The sequence below is a fragment of the Macrobrachium rosenbergii genome, chromosome 31 (genome assembly GCF_040412425.1).
Source record: "Macrobrachium rosenbergii isolate ZJJX-2024 chromosome 31, ASM4041242v1, whole genome shotgun sequence".
In the NCBI taxonomy this organism is placed as follows: Eukaryota; Metazoa; Arthropoda; class Malacostraca; order Decapoda; family Palaemonidae; genus Macrobrachium; species Macrobrachium rosenbergii.
Window position 1 is genome coordinate 29,510,277 of NC_089771.1, and position 22,607 is coordinate 29,532,883.

At 38.6% G+C, this 22,607-nt stretch overlaps 1 protein-coding gene across 1 annotated transcript in view; it reads left to right on the forward strand.

Moving 5' to 3' along the window:
* The first annotated feature begins 5,136 nt into the window (after positions 1-5,136).
* Positions 5,137-22,607, forward strand: part of LOC136855495 (zinc finger protein 609-like) — a 154,079-nt gene continuing 136,608 nt past the window's right edge. Inside the window, 1 exon segment of the mRNA XM_067132581.1 lies at positions 5,137-5,277. The gene's annotated coding sequence lies outside the window, so the exon portion shown is untranslated.

The following is a 22,607-nucleotide window of genomic DNA, read 5'->3' on the forward strand; positions in this document are numbered from 1 at the left end:
TTTCATATTCCCTTTCTTCCATCTTACTTTCCTGAACCCTCTCCTAACAATTGATTCATAGTGCAACTGCTTTGAGGTTTTCCTCCTGTTACGCCTTTCAGACCTTTTTCTGTCAATTTCCGTTTCAGCGCTGAATGACCTCCTGGGTCCCGGTGCTTGGGATGTGGCCTAAATCCTATATTCAATCAATCAATGCAGTAATTCTCTCTAATATGTAGACTTGACAACATGAATACATTGAAACAAATGTGGGTAGGAATTGTTATCACAAAAGATCCATGTATGTTACTGTCACCATTTATTTATTGATTATTTATGCACGGCGCATTAAGGAATGTGACAAACGTATATTTCATTTTCCTCGACCCAAATTGCGCACAAATGTTCACACGGTTATTCTTCAGATCCGCAGTGTTTCAAAACCCTGCTAAAAATTATATATATGTCTTTGATTTTAAAAAAGAAAATATCTGGCTGGTTTTAAACCCGTCTGCATCGTAATGTTTTTTCCCCGTTGAAAATTTTACAATAATGAGAAAAAAGAGAAACTCAAATTACTTCAGGATTTATGATTAAAACTGTATATACGCTCTGCTGCATGACATTTTCATTTGTTTTTTAAAGATTATATTAAAGCTGTGTAGGACTTCTCATTCGCTCTTATCAGATTCAAGGTCGAGAATTGAATTGTCCATTAATATTAGCTTTTCCCAAGAATGGGTGGTTGGCTAATGCAAGTCTTCGGGATGAGGTTAGAGAGAGAGAGAGAGAGAGAGAGAGAGAGAGAGAGAGAGAGAGTGTTTTACTCAGCAGCGCAAACGGCACATGTTTATAATGTTATTCTTCACTGAGCTTTCATACGCACACACACACTTATTGGTATTACTATTCTGTGTTTTTGTTTAGTGTAGTTTGAAAGACAGTGTTTGTACACTCACATAGGCCTACTGTATTCACGGTACTGCTTTGTATTATTTCTTTTTGAGTTGCATATCACTGTCAATAAAGTGATTAATGTAATTATAATTATTAAGCATTATCACATCGTATTCACCCGTCAGCAGTCCCTCGCTGTCACTCCTTTGTATCTGCAGAAACTTTTATTATTATTATTATTATTATTATTATTATTATTATTATTATTATTATTATTATTATTATTATTAGCAGCTGTTGTTGGGTAGTCAGTATTAACTTTTTATCTAGTACTAGTATATCTAGATTTTGTGTATTGTGTGATTCTTGCTTAGTGTATCCTGGTATATTATGGCCCCGAGCTGATATAAAAGATATTATTATTATTATTATTATTATTATTATTTATTTGCCTTATGGCCCTGTCTGCCTGCGCAATGAATTGAATATTCTTTCCCATTTCGTTCCGTAAACGCCCTTGTCACCAGCTAATTCCCAGAATTGTTGCATCCAGTCAAAATAGGCAAAGAATTCTAGGGAAAAAAGGAAAGCCAGAAAGAAAGGAAGCAGGAAAGAGAGGAATAAAGAGCAACGTGGCGAGAAAATAAAAGCCACGGTGTAGTCTTTCTCTGTTAGATAGATTTACGACAGCTCTGCTACTGCATGTCGAGGCCGCGGTAGTTGGCAACACTGAACCCGACAGTTGCCAAATAGCTATAATTCATCACAAATGCCGGGGTTTCGTACAAAGTACAACGTTGTATATAAATGGATGAGCCCATATCGTGTACTGGTCTCCTGCATTTATATCATATTGATAGTATTTCAGGAATATAAATTGCATGCAAGGATTATGGAAAAATGCGAGACGTGATGTATCTGCAAAATGTATATTTGTGTTTTAATTATCTCTGCGTATATCATGCTTTAAAATTTCTTCCATCGCGAAACAACAATAATATCGTAATGTAAGTTATTAAATATGATTAACATTTGAACTGGGGGAGAAAAAGAGACGCGGTATGTAGGAAATTTACTTTACATATAATTGTTTGTGACTCGTGTCTGTGTTTGTGTTATATTATAAAACTGTGCGTTATATATTCAGTGTTTTGACGACTCGAGCTGGAATTTGATGTATATATATATATCTGCACCCTTGTAAAAATATTATCGACGTTAGTGGGAACGTATGCAGTCACACCAAAGTAATTTTCACCCTGTGTAACGAAGAAAGAAAATCTATGACAAGACTTATTTGGGCGCTTTTATTTTCCTCGGGGAGCGTAGCACAAACGTACGGACGTCGGGACCTTTTTTCAGGAGACTCCATAGTATTTGTCTATAGTGATGTCACACATTTTTGCATTAGTCAATTGTCAATCACAAGAAAATCAGTAAAACGGGTTGGCCTTACTCGCTCCGTGGGGAGGGAGACTCCGCAGGGTGGCGCGATGGCCGGCGCGCATCCTCGTCACTTGATGAAACCACCGCCGTGCTCTGCTCTGAGCGATGGCCGCCGAGGGTTAGAAGTTCACAAGCTTCTTACGGCCTTCTTAATTGGAATTCATGAGATTTTGTTGATGCTGCGTGTGGGTAAGAAGGCCGGGCATCTCCTGAAATCATAAATTTCAGGATTCCTTACGAGTTTCTATAGGAAATAATGAAATATCACGCGCGGGGACCGGGGTGGCGCGATGGCGGACGCGGACGCTGGGCCCTATGTGTATGCTGGGCTGGGGGTTTCGAAGCCCGGCTTCAGTACTTCAGCGGACCCACGACTTCAGCTGACCCGCTCCCACTCAAAAATGCTGAACTATATACTATAGTCATGCGGGCTGTAAGCATGCATTTGATGCTCAGCATATTGTTAGCCTGCATGCGCTGCCCCGTGTACTTCACGTATCTAGTTTTAGAAATACACCACCTCCCCTCTCTCTTCAAATTACATATTTTACCTCTCTCTCTCTCTCTCTCTCTCTCTCTCTCTCTCTCTCCTTGTGTCCTCTAGCTCGCCCTTGTGTCCTCTATAGCTATACGCATTGTTACATATCCTTTACACTTCCAAGTACAATTCTAGGAGACTTGTTAGAATTCTCGAAAAGTTGTTATGATTATCTAAACGAATTCTAATCAAGACTTGCCCTAGTCTATAATGACTTAGAGGTTATTAATAAATTGGGAACGTTGAAATGAGAGCATTGGAAAACAAGCAGGCGATTGCGATGGCTGGCGCGGACGCTGAGCCTGGCGAATGTACTCAGCTGCCAAATGTCTCCAACTAACTATTTTCAAACGTGAATTAGTTGCGAGTTTGTATTTCTCTATGATTTATGTAATTAAAACACACCACTGATATTTATGCACTTTATGTAACCATTAGGTTCAGAATGTTCATTCAAACAAGGGCAGCGTTTAGAGAGGTTGTTCCAACGCCGCGTTCTGAACCCCTAAATGCGAATGAAAGCACTTTTTTTTTTTCTCTTTCTCTCTTTTTACCCCTTAAAATCTTGCACCCGAAAATTCTTAAATATTTTCAAATGCACCGCATTTCCACGTCACAATTACGCCCTTCCCCGAAAATGTCCCCGATATTTGGATATTTATAAAACTGTAATGAGTTCCCTTCTTTGGAAGCTCGCGTTTCAAAATCATTAATCTTATCACATTTCCCTCCCTTTTTTCGTTTTAACGTCTCTCTCTCTCTCTCTCTCTCAGACTCACACACACACACACACACACACAAATAAAAGTAAAATTGTGACAATACGGTTTGACGTACAACGATTACGTAAACTTCCAACATGTAGTTGGTTGACAATCAGGTTAGTTTTATATAAGGGCCATAATTTCTTTTTTTGTGTGCGTCGTTACGTATTCATTATAAGTCATGCTGAAACGAACTACTACCTACTACCTCCGGTGTTTGTTCACCCAGACTCTTAATGCTACAGTTGTTGGTGCAGTTCTGGTCGTATTGATTAGTTCCTGAAAACCCGACTGCATATTCCTTTGTTGCTAATTTCTCTCTTCATTTTGCGAAGTCAATACCGTGTTCGGGTTATTGCTTATCATGACATCCTATGTTCATAACCGTCAAAGATAAGTTTATCTTAGGAATATGTAGGAAGAGCTTGCTCTTAAATGTATTGCGTATTAGGAAAAATAACCCCGTCGACTGTTGTGTACAGAAATTTGAATAAATGAGTCTACGCCCGGACACGTAAGTATATTTCTTTATATCGTGGTAGTTTATGGCATACAGAACGTGAATAATAAGTGCAAGGTTTCTCCTTTTTGCATAATACGACGCGATATTGATTTCAGCGCCGAAATGTAAAAATAAGCATGCAATTAAGCCATATGCGTGCATATTAATAATAATAAAAGATTCATTCGTTACATCCGTCGATGGGAACTCTGAAATGTGTATCAAAATCGAGGGTTTAGGGCGTAAAGCCGCTGCCGGGGAAAGTTGCCACGCGCTGCAATACGAGCAACTTGACGCCCATTATTCAGTGTTTAATCATAAAGTTTGAGCGTTGTTATTTATACCACATACAGATTTGATTCTAGTTTGGCGGGTGAGGTCGCTTGAATGGGGATTCGTCGCCGGTGAGGGGAGAGAAATGGCGACGAAATAGCGTGGTGTGGTAAGGATGGGGAGTGTGGCGGTTCGGAGTGACTCCACGTACAGAATCTTACCAACTGTCGACCCGAGAACACCCCTTACGCACGCCACTGGACTATAGCATTTCGGTGCGATTTCTCACTCGTAGGGGCATTTAGTGTGTTGTGAGGGGGGTGACTTCACGGAAGGAGGCTCGTGTTGTGTGTGACATTTGCAAATCTTGGATTACAGCCGGGAATTAAAACTATATGTCGCTCCCAGCCTGATTTTAAAGAGAATTTCGGACCTCCTGCAGTGTTGCCACATCGGGGATATACCTTTGGTCTTCTGGCGCCCTCCTCCTCTCTCCTGCTGGATACGTCAACGCCGACGCTTTGTTGTCCTTTTCGTAGTTTTGTTCCATCAACGTCCTGTATATAAGAAAAAAAGTATATATATATATATATATTTTACAAAAAAAAAAAATGTTGTAGTGGTCAGTGATATAGTGAATGTGCCAGTGCTGTTTTTTTTTGTTACCTCTTAGTGTTTGTAGCATTTTGATTTGCAAGCAGGTATATATATAATTATACATATATTGCCCGGTATTACACCTCTTTGTCCGTGGGTCATTTTTTCTTTTTACAATTTATTTTGATTCGCCTGATTACCATCGCTTTTTTACACAAATACCCCCCAAAAAGTGCTAATAATCCCACTGACAGGATAGCACCGAGCATTGTGAGAGCACGGTAAGTCTTCAATTGATTTTTGTGTTGTTTTTTTTAGAGAGGCTTTGAAATCCTAATTGGAGGCCAGGCTTTATTTCAGGCAATATCTCTTCGTTTTTCCCTAAATTTCTGTTGTTTATGTTTTATTATTCCTTTTCTCTCGCTTGGCTATTGGATATTATTTTAACCCCGTAATCAACGTATATATATGTTATTGATCTTGGTGTCTGATTTTTTTTTTTATTTGTAAGTCATAGGATTTCGTGTACATAAAATGCTTTGCAAGAGTGGTGGGCCGAATATTACAATTCGTATTTATTTCTCCTATACACAAACATACACACAGTAAAGCATAGAATATTTTGCGTATAGTAGCCTGTTCAAAATGCTCAGATACATGTGAGCATTTACCAAATAGGCTTGGGTCTTCAACAATTTAAAGGAATTTATATATATATATATATATATATATATATATATATATATATATATGTGTGTGTGTGTGTGTGTGTGTGTAAACACTTGTTTTCAGTTGTGTGCATAAGTAATCATACCGTCAAATTTCAGGTTTTAACTATGTAACTAATATAAAAGATTTGATATTTACTTTGATAAAAATTTAGATAAACACCATGCCTGCGTTATTTTTATTTATCTTTGTCAGTCATGAAAAATGGCCATTAGTCCATGAACGGCTTATTCTTGGGTAAACATTTACCCTGTTGAAATCCATTTTCCAATATGAAACCAGGAAATCCATATTGTGAAATATATATATATATATATATATATATATATATATATATATATATATATATATATATATATATATAAAAAGCAGCGCTAACTCCCATGCAAGCACCTTAAACGTGTCATTGTTTATCAGTTTTTGTGTGTGGAATTCTTCTGCATATCGTCAGCCATCTTGAGTAGTAGGTTGTAAGTCAACCTAAGCCTTTCTTCCTCACTCCATTACCCAATCCACCCCGTCCTGCATCCCCTTGTCCTTTGCTCCCTCCCTTTCTCCTTCCCTCCACTCCCTCCCTCCCTCCTCCCCTTCCTCAACCCTTCAGCCACTGCAATCACCTTTGGCGTTATCACAGGTAGAAATGTAGAAAGGGTGAGGGTTCTGGAGAGGGGTTCTGGTGTTGTCCTGTCTAATCCCCTCCCCCAGCCTCCTACCCCTGTAGAGGGGGGAAGGGGATTTGGCTATGAGGTAGAGGGGGAGCATCTGTTAGAGTAAGGTTTCCTCACACTTATCCTCTCTCTCTCTCTCTCTCTCTCTCTCTCTCTCTCTCCTCTGGTAACATGCCTCTCCCAACCCCCACCCCCCCCCCCAACTCGTTGCCTCTCATGTGTCATCCTCCTCTGCTGTCCTCCAAAGGCCACAAACTAACGCACTTAACTTTGACAGAAAGAGTTTTACAAATTCTGGCCTGTTTTTTTTTTCTTCTTCTTTTTGGCTTAGATATTTCTCTTCCTTTTTGTTCCTTTATGTTCCTGCCCAGGTAAAGATGGCCTCCTGGCTAGTATTCTTTAATGAATTTTGTCTTGAACTAGGCTGAACTGATCGTTCTAATGTTTCATTTTAATGTTTTATGCAAGATTTTATTTAGATGTATATTTTTGTTCATTTCTGTCCTTTCCCTGTTAAAGATGGCATGTTGACTGATGTCATTAACGTATTCTTTAATTAATTTTGCCTTGAACTAGACCCAAGTAATCTTTCTAGTAGTGTTTTTTAAATATTTTCTTTGAAACTGGAATTGTTATCTAAAACCATCTCCCCCCAGCACCGTGACAACCGTTGTTTTCATTTGTGTTTGTTATATATTTTTTTATATGCGACTGCTGTTATTTTTTTATGGGTCTATAATGGAGGAGATGGCAACTGAGACTGTTTCTCAGAGGAGACTTGATATTGCCATGTTGGAGGATGGTAAAACTTTTTATGTGGGCTCTCTCTCTCTCTCTCTCTCTCTCTCTCTCTCTCTCTCTCTCTCTCTCTCTCTCTCTTATATAAGCTTTACTATATATATTTTCTGTTGTATTTACTTTTAATTGTTAACTATTTCTATTTAATTAAATTGGGAACTATTTCACTTCCTTATTAATGACTAAATCAGATCGTTTTCTGAACAGTACCCGTGTTTATAACTTTGTATTTTTATGATACATTGCCAACAGTCAATCTGGAGGTATTATTCAGTGTAATTTTGATCTAGGGAGCACACACACACACACACACACACACACGGCAGAGAAACGAGAGTGAGATGGATGAGGTGTCTACATAGATGAGACCCTCTATTAACCATGTTGAAGGGTTTTGGGGGGGGGGGAAGGGTTGGTGGGGTTTAAGAGATGGGTAGGCTACGAATATTTGGGTATTATGATAGAAGTAACTTTAATTTATAGTTGGTTTTTTGCTTCAGGCCTTGCGATATGTACAAATATTACATGCCATTATGATGTTGATGCTACTAGGTCTAGCTGACGCTTCCGAGCTTTCAGAAAGTTCGTAGAAATTAATTTCTTTTGAAAATGAATGACGCAATACTTCCATTGCATATTAAACATCTCCGTCAACATTATCCAGTTCATCTCTCGGCTATCAGTTAAGGAAAACGAGATAAGAGCCGCACTTCACAAACAAGCAATCAGCGTCGCTTGCTTAAATAACACGACACCAAGTCAAACTTGGTTAGCCTTTCAACTTTGAATTTACAGCTTGTTATTATGATACGATTCGAGTCCCTGGCTTGTTGTAGATCTCGACGGTCTTTGCGAAAATCGGTCTTAAGTGCTGATAGCGTAAGGTCGAAAATCTTTCATGCCGGCATTTGCCAAACGAGGTTGATTGAGAGATCAACTGATTTCGTTGGCAGTCTTCCTTTGTTTTGTAATTATATATAAATATATATGTGTATAAATATACATATATATATAATATTAGGTTAGCCAAGTATTTCCACTGTGCTATATTCGTATAAGACTCATAATTGGTTAAAAGCTTAATTACCAGCCTGATGTCTTGGTAACGAAGCCGATGCCTGAGTCATAAGTCTTAGCTAAGGGTTAGAACGTGAAGGACTTTTCTTTTAAATGTTTCGACTTCAGTTGGTTTTATTGTTGTTGATTAATGATGGCTAAATAAATAAAGTTGCTAATTATTACAATAACATCATGTTGTGACATTTTTGGGTGTTGTAACAAGGTTATTTCTCTGAATTAGCCATTGGTCAAAACATGCCATGTCATAACCTAATTCTGTGCTGGTCGCCACTATGTGGTGGGTGTTCTTGTCATATGACCGAGGTCTCTGCACATAGGAAGAGAGCGCTCTCTCTCTCTCTCTCTCTCTCTCTCTCTCTCTCTCTCTCTCAGTACACAGGACTAGTGATAGGCTATTGGGGCCAGTTTCATATGTTTAAAATGGGTTAATTGACACATCATTATTATTATTATTATTATTATTATATTATTATTATTATTATTATTTCCAGAGTAGCAATGTAGTTGAGTTATATTTATGTAAATGAGAGTTGTAGAAATCGTGCTGTATTCAGTAAGTAGGGTAAATTTTGGGGTATTTGTTCAGACACAATCTTAACCATTAGGAACGGCCCATTATTGCAATAGTTGTGAAAGATTAAGCTGTAGGACGCAACAGAATCTTACATGATGCAACCATCGTGCTCTCTCTCTCTCTCTCTCTCTCTCTCTCTCTCTCTCTCTCTCTCTCTCTCTCTCTCATACACACACACACACACACACACAGACAAGCACTGATGAATTTATACACTTACATTATATATAGGCCTATACACATATATACACACACACGAGAGAGAGAGAGCTGCCTGTACATTATATATTCTATAATGCTAAGTAAATAGAAGCATCAAGTATTCATTTGGAGAAAAGGCTATCTCGTCTTCAGCCCAAAATCGAGCTGTAGGAAATAATAATGTAAAGGGATTTCGTTTATTCACGTGAGTCGGATCAATAACCGGCCAGGTAACCCTAACCTACCTTGTAGCAGACTTTCAGTCAAGTTTCTGTATCCTGTTTCCCTAGTTGCTTTGGGAACGAGGGGGCTCTTGTTATAACCGTATAGGTTACAGTGTCGGCTTGGTTATTATATATGGGTGGGGTGTGTTCATTAAGTTAGTTATGAGGAAAATTAAATGCGTCGGTTATGTTGAATATGTCAGGGTATGTCAGCCTATATAAATATTAGACTATGTTGCTTCGTTGATAGACAGATATAAATACATTCTGTGATCACAAGTGATGAGGATTATAGAAGTTAGTTAATCTAAATACATAGTTTTCTTGTGTTAACATCAATTTTATTGCCATTTTTAACTTTACAGAACGCTATTAGATTACAGTAGTAGTCATTCATAATGTTACAATGTTTGTGTGTGTGCGTGTGTGTGTGGAATACATCTAGTGATATATTTATTTTAACAAACGAAAGAAAATCAGTCAAGTTTTTTGTGCATGGTATATACTTAAACTGTTTTGTTCCTGTTTAAGTTAAAATGATAATGTTACAATTCCGTTGGTTTGGCATTTTCCTTAGCCATTTTATTTCTATTTGTGAGTCTCTCTCTCTCTCTCTCTCTCTCTCTCTCTCTCTCTCTCTCTCGTGTTACCTGCAAGACGTTAGTGGCAAGGCAAAGCAATGCCAATCCGTTCCGTTTCTTCGGCAAGAAATTGCTTGCATGGCCCAGTATCGTAGGTGATGGCGATACTGCGAGCATTGTGGGGTAATGGTAATATACCAGTAATGGTAATGCCATTCCTGGTTTAGGGAATGGTGCACTGAAATTCGTATTCTCGGATATGACTGTACTAGCTTCTGTTGGTTTGTGGGTAATGGCGCCGGATGATAGTAATAGCATTAATGCAGCCATTTAAAATGATCATGAAAATGCTTGCATTGATTTTTCAACTCTCTCTCTCTCTCTCTCTCTCTCTCTCTCTCTCTCTCTCTCTCTCTCTCTCTCTCTCTCTCTCTCAGGCAGCAGCACCCTTTGTGTGAATTTTGTCTCCATAGGGTTGTATTACGTGAAGTAGTTTGTTTAAGCCACAGATTGATTCTGGGGGGAGGTTATTAGCCTAGTTAGTGGGGTTAGGGGGTTGCTTTTGAATAGTACGATAATCTCCGGGCGGCGTTTTTTTATTTATTTTTTTGTCGGGGAGGGAAACATAGGGTATGTTATCCCGGTAATGCTTGTGGTTACATGTTAGTAACCGTCGCTGTTTTGTTCTTAGGCTGATCACTGTAATTGTGTGGTTATGGTTAGGTTAGCAGTTGCACGTTTGGTCGTATGACACAATAAGAGGAACACACACACGGGAAGAAGAGCGGTATGGTATTGTTTATTTAACATTTTAGGAAATTTGGTTTCCATAGGATGTCTGAAAAGGAAACAAAGACCCGAGTTGTTTCCTTATTTGATCTTCTGGCTGCTAATTGAAACAGTAGGCATAATCTTGTCTTGAAACACTGGAGCCTCTTCATAAACTTATATTTGCCGTATGTGGAGTTCCTGTTCATTCCTGTATCCATAGACTTAATACTTATCTCTCTTCTTAGTCCACCAGCGTGTCCCTTTTGACGGGATTTCTGTTAAATTCATTTTATACGGTTGTAATTTTCACAGCTGTGTCTGTTTGTATGACCCTGTGCCCAATAAACACAGCACAAGTAACGCTATGAACATCCTGTTCATTTATGGTGTATAGTTGAGCGACTTCCAATTTAACCATAAAACCTAAAAGTTATATAAATAGGCCTACATACATACACACGGTGCATCGGTATTCCGATGGGTTGTACCGCAGTGCTTATAGAATACTGTATTCTTATTTTGTAACAGCACCTTAAACCTTCAAATACATCAGAAACTGGCAGGAGCGTAACAATTTTATGCTTAATCGATCCAGTTTAATCATGCAGAACACTGAGGTGTGTGGATCTGTAAAAGTGGTACGCACTTCTAACTGTCACATGACAGCTGGGACGTGCAGCGTAGACATTTTAAGAAGCCAAGTCTCTGAAAACACGTTGAAATGACGAGGAAGGAAAGTAAATGTTGAAGAAATTGAAGAATATTTCGTAGTTTTACATATTTTCCGTGCAGACTGACATCGAGAATAGAATAATAATAAAGCAATCATTCTTGTTAGGCGGTTTTCAAGGCTCGATGTGCGAGAAGAATATGATTGTTATACAAAAAGTAAAACTCCATTTCCCCTTGAATACACATTTGTCGTGTCGTAAAGTTCTTGTACTACACCCCCCTCCCGTCCCCTCCCCTCCCTGCGCCATAATAATACAGTAGTTTGTCATATGTGTAAAAGCGGCAGCAGGTAAAACAGGAAATGCGCTACACGCAAACGGAGTTTTTTTTTTTTCTTTTTCTTTTTCCTTTTCATTAAATGGTAGGAAATGCCACAAGCAGGGAGGAGGAAATAACTGGTAGGAGGGAGGAAAGAGGGAAGGTAGAAGCAGTGTGACGGTCGGCGGTTGTGATGTTTTGTTAGACTCACTGTAGAAATAGACCGAAATTTGTGATATTCACAGTTTTATGTTAATTTAAATATTACTTACAGCTTATGTCATTTACATTTTTACAGTGCAGTACGTTGTCATCAGTCATTTTGCATGGTTTTAAAATTTCCTCGTATTTCTGCATCGTATTTATCATTACATTCTAACATGGTTTAGAACTTAAGGTATAGGCCTATTAACATTAACGAAAATACATAGGCCTAAACTCCTCAGTCATATTTGTTCCCAATTCCACACACACTTTAAATTAACGATATCTGATACCAGAGTCTACTTTCCAATATACATATTATTTGTTGGGGGGTTCACAAAATAACTATTTTTATTAATTTATTTGTATCATCTGTTACACATTGTGAAATAATCAGTTGTGATTTTAGGCCTAACCGTTTTAGCTCTTGGGATAAATTACTTCTGCTTTAGAAGAGATTACAATTGTTATTATTTTAAATTTGTTGCATGCTTTCCTTTTCTCTTTTAGTATTTTATCCTATTTTCATTACCCCATTTCCCTTTCCCCATTTTTCTTTATGTACTCGTTTCTTTACTGCTTTTCTGTACCATATGGTCGTCTCTCTCTCTCTCTCTCTCTCTCTCTCTCTCTCTCTCTCTCTTCTGGAAGAAGCTTTTTCCTTTTCTGTAAACCCTCTTTTCCACACTCTGGCTTAATGCCTTACTCTACCTCCCCCCCCCCCACTCTTCCTTTTTCTTCCTCACTCGACCACCACTGCTTCCCAACACCGAGGACCAGGAACGACCACGTGGTCTCTCTCTCTCTCTCTCTCTCTCTCTCTCTCTCTCTCTCTCTCTCTCTCTCTCTCCGTGTGTTTCAGAATGAGAGGTAGTGTTTGATAAATAAGAATCTCGTTCTCACTCTTAAATTGGTTTTTTCTTTTACAAATGTTGGTTTGTTATAATTGGGAATTATATGAAATAATTTGTTTTGTCTGGTTCTGTCTTTCCCAACAAGATCCCGTGCTGGCATTGGGACTACCTTTATCTGACAACAACAAAAGTTATCGGTATTATGGGCGTTTTCTTCAGTATCAGTTTCCATACTCGAGTGATTTTGAAAGCGCTCACACAGGATAGAATTTCCTTTTGCATGTAGCGATGTGTACTCAGGGTATAAACACGAGGTCGTCTGCTATGGGTCTAAGCGTTTGTCTTCTGTTTGTCTCGAAGTAATGGAGGCTAGTTTCTCATTTACTTAAGAGAAATGGCTAAAGTGGAAATGTTTCCTTCTTGGGAATATTGTTAAGAGGCAGAGAAAATAAAAATGGCTGTGAGAAGACAGATACTAGGCCGATACCCCACTAGGCCTAGGCCTATATTGAAATGAGGAGATTCTGATTAACACGTGGCGGACGAGACAGTTTGGGTAAATCATCTTTGCTATGCTGGTATATCGTTCCTAAATGCTTTTGCTAATACATATTTTTGGAAGGAAAAGAAATATTCCCGGACCTCCCAAAGCCACTGTTCTTTGGCGATTAAATCTCCGTTGGTTCGCCAACAATTTCGATTAAATATTTTACATTTTTCCTGCGTCGGGAAAGATACAAAAATCTCTGGTTACCAGCACTCTCTCTCGGTTAAATCGCTTTGATAATGGAGGATAGAGAACGCTCGCTGTTATAAAATAGGTTTGCTCAGAGATTAGGTAGATAATAAACATTGGTTGTGCTTTGTTCTCATACCCAGCGTACAGTTTTAACTTTGACAATGACAGATTACGTGTGAACAAACAGACTGACATAGAGGGATGTTGACTGATGACACCAAAATAAAAAAAAAATGTAAATATACAGTTTTGTACACAAATTTGCACTGTTCTTTTGCATAATCTTGAAATAACTAAACTAACTGAAATTGACAGAATTAATTAGACTAAATTGGTCTTTCATATACTGAATTAGAGCTAAATAGCTCTTTCAGTGTCAACAAAAAATAAAATGAATGAGAAATTTTGATTCATAAACTAATGGGGAATTCTTGTTCATCACCATACTTGCATTGTGCTAGCACTCTTAAGGTTTGACTATTCTATAATTTATTGTGAGGCTTTGTGACCTCATTAGTAAAATTCAGTTCTCTCTCTCTCTCTCTCTCTCTCTCTCTCTCTCTCTCTCTCTCTCTCTCTCTCTCTCTCTCTCTCGTTGGTATGTAATATAAAGGTGAGGTGGTGTATTTAGTATTCATTTGTAGAGAATGATCTTGGGCATACTATTGTAGGCCTATGTAATAGGAGTATATATATATATATGTGTATGTATGTATGTATATTGTGTATGTAGCCTATGTATGTATGTATGTATATATAGTTTGTGTATATAAAGAAATCACACTTGTATAAGTGACATTTTCTGTATGTATATATACTGTATGTATATGTATATATATATATATATATATATATATATATATATATATATATATATATATATATATATATATATTATTATGTGAGGTTGATATACAGTATCTACTCATTTATCTTTCTTATTAGAAGCCGGTATTTTTCTTTTCGTTCGATACACAAGTGTTTAAGGACACAGCTGTATATCTCTTAGTATATCTCTTAGTTAATTCACTCGCTCCGTCGAAGGGTGAAAGTGATAAGTCACGCGAAGTTCTCTTGTAATTTATTGCTGTGTTATTCTGGAACACAAGACGGGTGATTAGGGTGAACATTTGATGTCTCTCTCTCTCTCTCTCTCTCTCTCTCTCTCTCTCTCTCTCTCTGTGTGTCACAAGTCTCGTCGATATGCTTTAGTCACGTATTGTTGCTATCGATTTGGGCGTTCATATAATGCTGGTGTCATCCTGTTATTCTCTCTCTCTCTCTCTCTCTCTCTCTCTCTCTCTCTCTCTCTCTCTCTCTCTCTCTCTCTCTCTCTCTCTCCGCATCCCGTTGGAAGGTAATAATTGGACCAAGGTATTTCTGTGCCATTTTCAACACCATTTAGTTCGGCGATTTCTCTCTCTCTCTCTCTCTCTCTCTCTCTCTCTCTCTCTCTCTCTCTCTCTCTCTCTCTCTCTCTCTTCCGCATAGGATTTGGGGAAGGAGGGAGGGATTTGGAGACCGAGAATGGTGGGGGAGGGTTTCAGTCATTGGGTAGGAAGGGAGGGAGGGAGGGAAGTGAATTTTTCTTCAGGAGGGAAATTCTCAGCCGAATCGAGCCATAGAAAGAAGACAAAAGTTGTCTGTGCAGGAAGTCTCTCTCATTTTCAGTCTTCTCCCGTTTTCTTCACTTCTCTCATCATTATTACCCTTTCCTCTCACCACCTCCTTTTTTTTTCTTTTGTTGCTCTTTTGCCAAACTTCATCTTCTTCATTCCCCCCCTTCTTTTTTTTACTTGATGTGAATTACTTATATTAGCAGTAACAAGTTTGGTAATCGAGGTTTAATGTAATTATGAAGCAGAGAGAGAGAGAGAGAGAGAGAGAGAGAGAGAGAGAGAGAGAGAGAGAGAGAGAGAGAGAGAGTGGAGTACAAGAAGAAGAGAGAGAAAAAAATCATAATAGATGAAGAGGTTCGAAGAAAGCAGAGATAATAAGAGATTAAAGTCTTTCTTCGAAGATGACGGCGGCGAGAACAAAGGGGAGAGAGAGAGAGAGAGAGAGAGAGTTGGGGGAAGATTTTTAAAAGTCCACCGCGTGTGATATCGGTGTCCGTTTTATTATTTTATTCTTTTTAAGTTATTTTAATGCTTGTAGATGTAGTTTTTATAAGCCACTACTTCCGGAGAATATAGTTCGATGATAGCGGAAGACCTTCGATCGGGAATTCATCGGGAATCGATTAGGAATCGATCGGGAATCGATGAGGAACTTCATCACATTTTAAAGATGAATGATTGAAGCTATAGTCTGTGTGCTCCTCCCGGTGACGTAGCTGCTGAACCCTTCATGAAGCTGAGAGAGAGAGAGAGAGAGAGAGAGAGAGAGAGAGCGTGTTAGTGGTAGTAGCAGCGTCATGGTATGTATGTATACCGGCTGAATGTAAATTAATGGAATATGCTATTGGAGGTTCTGGTTGAATTACCCACCGCCATTTCGGGTTGAGAGAGAGAGAGAGAGAGAGAGAGAGGGTTGTAATAACAATAGGGTGGGAATATGGGAATCCCAGAAGGAGTGAGATGAAGTGAGGGGAATTCTAGCAGGGACGGTTTATAAAGAGAGAGAGAGAGAGAGAGAGAGAGAATGGAACTTCCGGTGGTAATCTTGATATCGAAGGCCATGCGTATCTTATTATCTTGATGTTGCCTTTCCTTATTTGCTTTCCGTTCTTTAACTTTTTTTTTTTTGCTGCGAGGACGATCTAGAATTGAGAGAGAGAGAGAGAGAGAGAGAGAGAGAGAGAAAGGGGAAAGGGAAGGGAAAAGTAATTGGTAAAATGGAAGGGGAAACGGGACGGAGAATTACAGCCGAGACGAGAGAGAATAGAAAGGGGATGGAAGCGAGGGGAGACGCAAGTAATGGAAATAAATGGAGGAAGAGGGGAAATAAAAGAAGACTAATGTCATGTAGGAGAGGGTAAAGAGAGAGAGAGAGAGAGAGAGAGAGAGAGAGAAGGGGGCCTCAAGAAAGAAGTGACTAATATATATATATATATATATATATATATATATATAGAGAGAGAGAGAGAGAGAGAGAGAGAGAGAGAGAGAGAGAGAGAGAGAGAGAATGAATGTATAATATATATATATATATATATATAGAGAGAGAGAGAGAGAGAGAGAGAGAGAAGGGGCCTCAAGAAAGAAGTGACAATAATATATATATATATATATATATATATATATATATATATATATATATATATATAGAGAGAGAGAGAGAGAGAGAGAGAGAGAGAGAGAGAGAGAGAGAGAGAGAGAAACACAACCAGTCAAAAGGTACATTTGCGCTCGTGCATGCGCAAGTGATTCTCTCCTCCTCCTCTCTTGAAACCAGTGTTAACGGTGTATCTCTCTCTCTCTCTCTCTCTCTCTCTCTCTCTCTCTCTCTCTCCCTTCCCTTCTTCCCTTCGAAGCTGTTCCTTGAAATGTTTACGTTTTTCCTCTTTTCATTCCCCTCGCCTTTGTTGTTTCCCCTTCCTTTTCTCTCTCTCTCTCTCTGCTTCCTCCTCCTCCTCCTCCTCCTCCTGTTCTTCACTCTTCCCTAGCACTTGCGCACGCGCAGGCCCTCGCTGTCCAATCTGATATACATTCTCCCTTATTTCTCCACCCGTTTCTTATTTCCGCTCCCTTATTTGCTCCTGCGTTCTGATCCTTTATTTCTTTATATTTTCTCTTGCTTCTCTCTCTCTAACCGTTATTTCTGTTTTTGCCTTCTTTTTGTGTGTTATCCCATCTACGTGTTTACGCTTCCCCGTTGCCGTTCACACAGCTTTATTGCGGACGTTTATTTGTTCAATTATTACTGCGTCGTTTTTATTAGTTTCTTTTCTAATGCAAGGACCGTCGACTGTAATTGTTTTTCGTGTGCGAGCTGCAAGAAAAACGGATTGTTTATTCTGCTCACAGTTATCAGAGACTTGTTTATTTCCAGTTCTTTGTACGTCCCAAAGGTTGTAGTTCAGTTTTGAATGTTGTGTTTTGCGAGAAAATCGGTATAGATTTTTTTTTTTTAGTATGGCAAAAGGTAACGTGAAGATTGCGTTAGCAAGGGCTTTAAACCTTCTTTCCTCTCAGGTTAATGTTTCGTCTCTTAACAGCCAGCATTGTTATTGTAGTTATATAAAACTTTATGTTTGGATTCTGTTGTATATCTCTATTCCTTTAAAGACGATCACATGATAATGCAGTTTGAAATTCTGTATCTTTTATTTCTTGGTTATACCTATATTATATATACATACACACGTTTCATTGAATTACATTGTTACCTGCGTTTATTTCTTCCTTCTACCAATAACGAGTTTCATTGATTCACGTCGTTATCTGCAACCTTCCCATTAAAGTTGGCATCCATTCGGACCTGTTTTAGAATACATGAAGTTGATGTTCATACTGAAACCATATTAACATTACCAGATCCGTTTGGGAATGCTCCCATGGGATAGTTTCAACAGTAAACCATAACGTTACAGTTTTGTATTGAACCTGACCACGGTCCGAACACCAATATAGAAGTCACAGCAAGCGTCTCGTGTTCGTAACATCACAGCAACATTACAGCAACAGCAACACCACAGCAACTGTAATATGCATCTCACCTTCAGGGATGTATGTATATTACAGTTCGTGTTGTGTACTGGATCAATAAGTCTTGCTTTGCCTGCCAGTGACCCACCTTCCCTCTGTGCTGTAACAACCCACATGATTTAGGGGGGGTGGGGAAGGGAATCCGTAATTACTCCCCCTCCCCAATTCCCCTTGTAACTCTATCCGGGCTACCCCCCCCCTCTTTTTCTTCCTTTCTTACTCTCTCTTTCGTGTCAGGGGGGGAGAAAGGATTAAAATGCAAACTGTTTTAGAAGGTGATGTAGAGGAATGCGTTGCTAAGAGTTCAGTTGCTTCTTTGTAGATGTGAGGTTTACGTATATAGAAATGTCTGTAGAATTGGTGTAGTGCTACATGAAAAACCTGTGGTTGTTGAGGCCTGAGAGAGAGAGAGAGAGAGGTTTAAGCTTGGTTAAATGATGGAGAGAGAGAGGTTTAAGCTTGGTTAAATGATGGAGAGAGAGAGGTTTAAGCTTGGTTAAATGATGGAGAGAGAGAGGTTTAAGCTTGGTTAAATGATGGAGAGAGAGAGGTTTAAGCTTGGTTAAATGATGGAGAGAGAGAGAGAGATTAAAACATCGGTAGTATAGATAAATGATGGTCAGAGAGAGAGAGTTCTGAAGCTTGGTTAAGTGATGGAGAGAGAGAGAGAGAGAGATTAAAACATCAGTAGTATAGATAAATGATGGTCAGAGAGAGAGAGAGAGAGAGAGAGTGAGTTCTGAAGCTTGGTTAAGTGATGGAGAGAGAGAGAGAGAGAGAGAGAAAGATTAAAACATCAGTCGTATAGATAAATGATGGTCAGAGAGAGAGAGAGAGAGAGAGAGAGAGATTGCTTTCTAAGTAAAGTTCTTTAATGTTACTACAGTTTTACAGGCAAATTTACACCGTCATTGCCCAGGAAAAAGTATTCATTAGCTGTAGTGTCTCCTGTACGTGCAAGCTGTGGTTCTACGTACCAGGCTACGTACTCCGTACCTACAGAAGCCGTACCTTGTTCTCATTTCGTACCCTACATATCCGTACTCTTAGTTTCGAAGTTTCTCTTCTTGAGTTTCTGGGATGTGTCGGTATTTTTAAGGAATATCGTCTCCCCCGATCTTTCTGGCCGTTATTTAACTGTGTGTGATCTCTCTCTCTCTAACTGTGTGTGATCTCTCTCTCTCTCTCTCTCTCTCTCTCTCTCTCTCTCTCTCTCTCTCCATGACCATCATTTAACTAAGCTTCTGGTGTGTTGACTCTCTCTCTGGCCATTATTCAACTAAGCTTCTGATGTGATTCTCTCTCTCTCTCTCTCTCTCTCTCTCTCTCTCTCTCTCTCTCCATGACCATCATTTAACTAAGCCTCTGGTGTGTTGACTCTCTCTCTCTCTCTCTCTCTCCATGACCATCATTTAACTAAGCCTCTGGTGTGTTGACTCTCTCTCTCTCTCTCTCTCTCTCTCTCTCTCTCTCTCTCTCTCTGGCCATTATTCAACTAAGCTTCTAATGTGATTGTGTGTGTGTGTGTGAGTGACCTTCATCTAACTAAGCTACTGTCGTGTTGATCTCTCTCCCCCTCTCTCTCTCTCTCTCTCTCTCTGAACATCATTTAACTCTCTCTCTCTCTCTCTCTCTCTCTCTCTCTCTCTCTCTCTCTCTCTCTCTCTCATGCTGAGTATTCAGCTCATCAATAAAACCAGGCAGGCCGTCAAGAGGGGATCGTCTTCCAAGTTTGGTTGTTACCTGTCCAACGTGGTGCCCTTGAGCTGGCTTCTGATTGGTTAAAGGGGGGTTGTTTTCGCTTCCTGATTGGCCATTCGATGCCTTTCGGACCGTCTTGGAACTCGTCCGGATTTTTATTAGCTGTTGGAGTTCCGTCTGGATTTCATCTGATTTTTTTTTTTTTTTTTTTTTTTTTTTTTTTGGCTTTGATGAAAATTTTCTTTGAATTTTGTCTTTGGAGTTTTGAATTTTTTAAGGAGACGGATCAGTTTTGAGTTTACAGGGTGAGTTACTGAACGGGTTTTTGTAGTTTTGTATAAGAGAATGAGTCTCTCTCTCTCTCTCTCTCTCTCTCTCTCTCTCTCTCTCTCTCTTCACATTCGGGTGGGCAAAAGCCAGTCCATCGACTTGGCCTTATAATACAGGTTCATTAGACGGCTCTCGTTACCTTAGGGGAACGAGTATATCTTGCAGAAACAAGCTTCTCTCTCTCTCTCTCTCTCTCTCTCTCTCTCTCTCTCTCTCTCTCTCTCTCTCTCTCTCTCTCTCTCTCATATTCTTTGGTGATTTTATGCTGTAGGTTAGGTTTTCTTAATTAGTGCAGCAGAGAAATTTGAATTATGTTTGGATTATAAACCGAAATTAGCTTCTTTTATTATATATAAAGCTGAGATATATATTAACCTTATGTTTCTTTTCTCTAAATAAATATATATATATATATATATATATATATATATATATATATATATATATATATATATATATATATATATATAAATTTTATCTTTCATACACTGATCATTGTGGTAAAGGATTGTATGAAACGTTTTTGCTCCTTCTGTAAACTTTTGTATTTTATTGAGGACATAAATATGTCTTGAACAATAGGAATTTACACCAGAATGACAATTCTCTCACTTTGTAATGAAACTGGGCAACTTTATGCCCTTATGCAGCCCAAACCCGAAGACAGAAATGTATAATATATCATGTTGCATGACTTGCAACAGAGAGCAGTTATCACAAGCATTAAACTCTTTAAGTCTCGCCAATTCTTCTGTGCCCGTCATTCAAGTATTAATTAGTTTCTTTTTCGACCTGACATTTCGCCAAACAGTAGGTTAATGTTTTATCGTTTTATACAACTGTATGAGCCAGTCTGTTACCCACCTGTTTTATTATACAATCTGGCAGTATGTCGCTATATTTTATTTACTCATATATTTATTTATTGCCAATTCCCAGCGCCTCATGTCTTGCTTATTGCAAAAGTCGAGACGTGTTTGTCATGTCACGCTTAACGTATAATCAGTGATATTATTTTGTAACATTAAGCTCGTTAATCTGTAATGTATAACCAGTGATATGTTTTCTCATCCTATTAAGCCAGTTAATCTCCTTATAATTATCTTAATTCTAAAAGAAGGAACTTACTGATTTCATTAATTAATTATTTTTACGACCGTGGTATCAGGTTTAAATCGTTTTAGATCTGCGCGCAGTCGTCGTTCTTATGCTTTAGCACTTGGCAAGTGTAACTCGGTAAAGTTTTTCTTGAGTGTTTTAGCTGTCCGAGAGAAGCAGGGCTTTGTGTTTTATTCAAGGTCTAGATCACAGGTTTCTTTGTCTTGAGATATTGGTAATTGTGGTTTTTAACGTCATCAAGGGCCGTTTGCATTCAGGTTAGTTTTTGGTAAGAATTATAGAGGAACTCATGGGTTTGGGTCGGTAAAAGATAAGTTTGGTCATGTTGACGTTTGTATGTGATGATTTTAACAGTGGGGTTTGTTGCTCTCGTTATTAATGTTTTGATAACTGCTGTAGCTGTTAAACCCAATGGTTTATTACTCTCTTTTTAATAAGTGCTGTAGCTGTTAAACCCAATGGTTTATTGCTCTCGTTTTAATAACTGCTGTAGCTGTTAAACCCAATGGTTTATTACTCTCGTTTTAATAACTGCTGTAGCTGTTAAACCCCATGGTTTATTACTCGTTTTAATAAGTGCCGTAGCTGTTAAACCCAATGGTTTATTACTCTCGTTTTAATAACTGCTGTAGCTGTTAAAACCAATGGTTAATTACTCGTTTTAAAAACTGCTGTAACTGTTAAACCCGTTTTAATAAATGGTTAGCTTAAACCCAATGTGGTTTATTACTCTCGTTTTAATAACTGCTGTAGCTGTTAAACCCAATGGTTTATTACTCTCGTTTTAATAACTGCTGTAGCTGTTAAACCCAAGGGTTTATTACTCTCGTTTTAAAAACTGCTGTAGCCGTTAAACCCAATGATTTATTACTCTCGTTACCTGTGTTTTAACAACTGCTTCGGCTGTTAAATGAAGCTGTTTTAAAAATAGTCGCTTCAGTAAAATTCGAGTAGTTAACTGACACACCACTGTTTTGCTCCCTGGCTGGAAGGCTTAAGATAACATTCTGACATTTGAATGCGACAGTTTATTGAAGTGTATTAAGCTTCCTGGATCTCTCTCTCTCTCTCTCTCTCTCTCTCTCTCTCTCTCTCTCTCTCTCTCTCTCTCCGCCTTTGATAATCGAGGAAGGCTTAAAAATCATAAATCGGTTCGGTTGTAATTTCATCACCTTGAAGCTGTGTTTGTGCCAAGTCATGGGATCACTACAAAAAAAGGGGTTTGTCACTGGGTGATTAATCGCCATATTGTATTTCTCTGTACTTTTGTCTTATAATGACCTATGCTTAAGTGGCGTTTAGTGCTCGTAACTTGACGTGAGAAATTGTTTTGGTTTTTTTATTTTTAATGTTTTGGTTTTATGGTCCATTGAAACTCGAAGCTAAGTTTAGTAGTGGA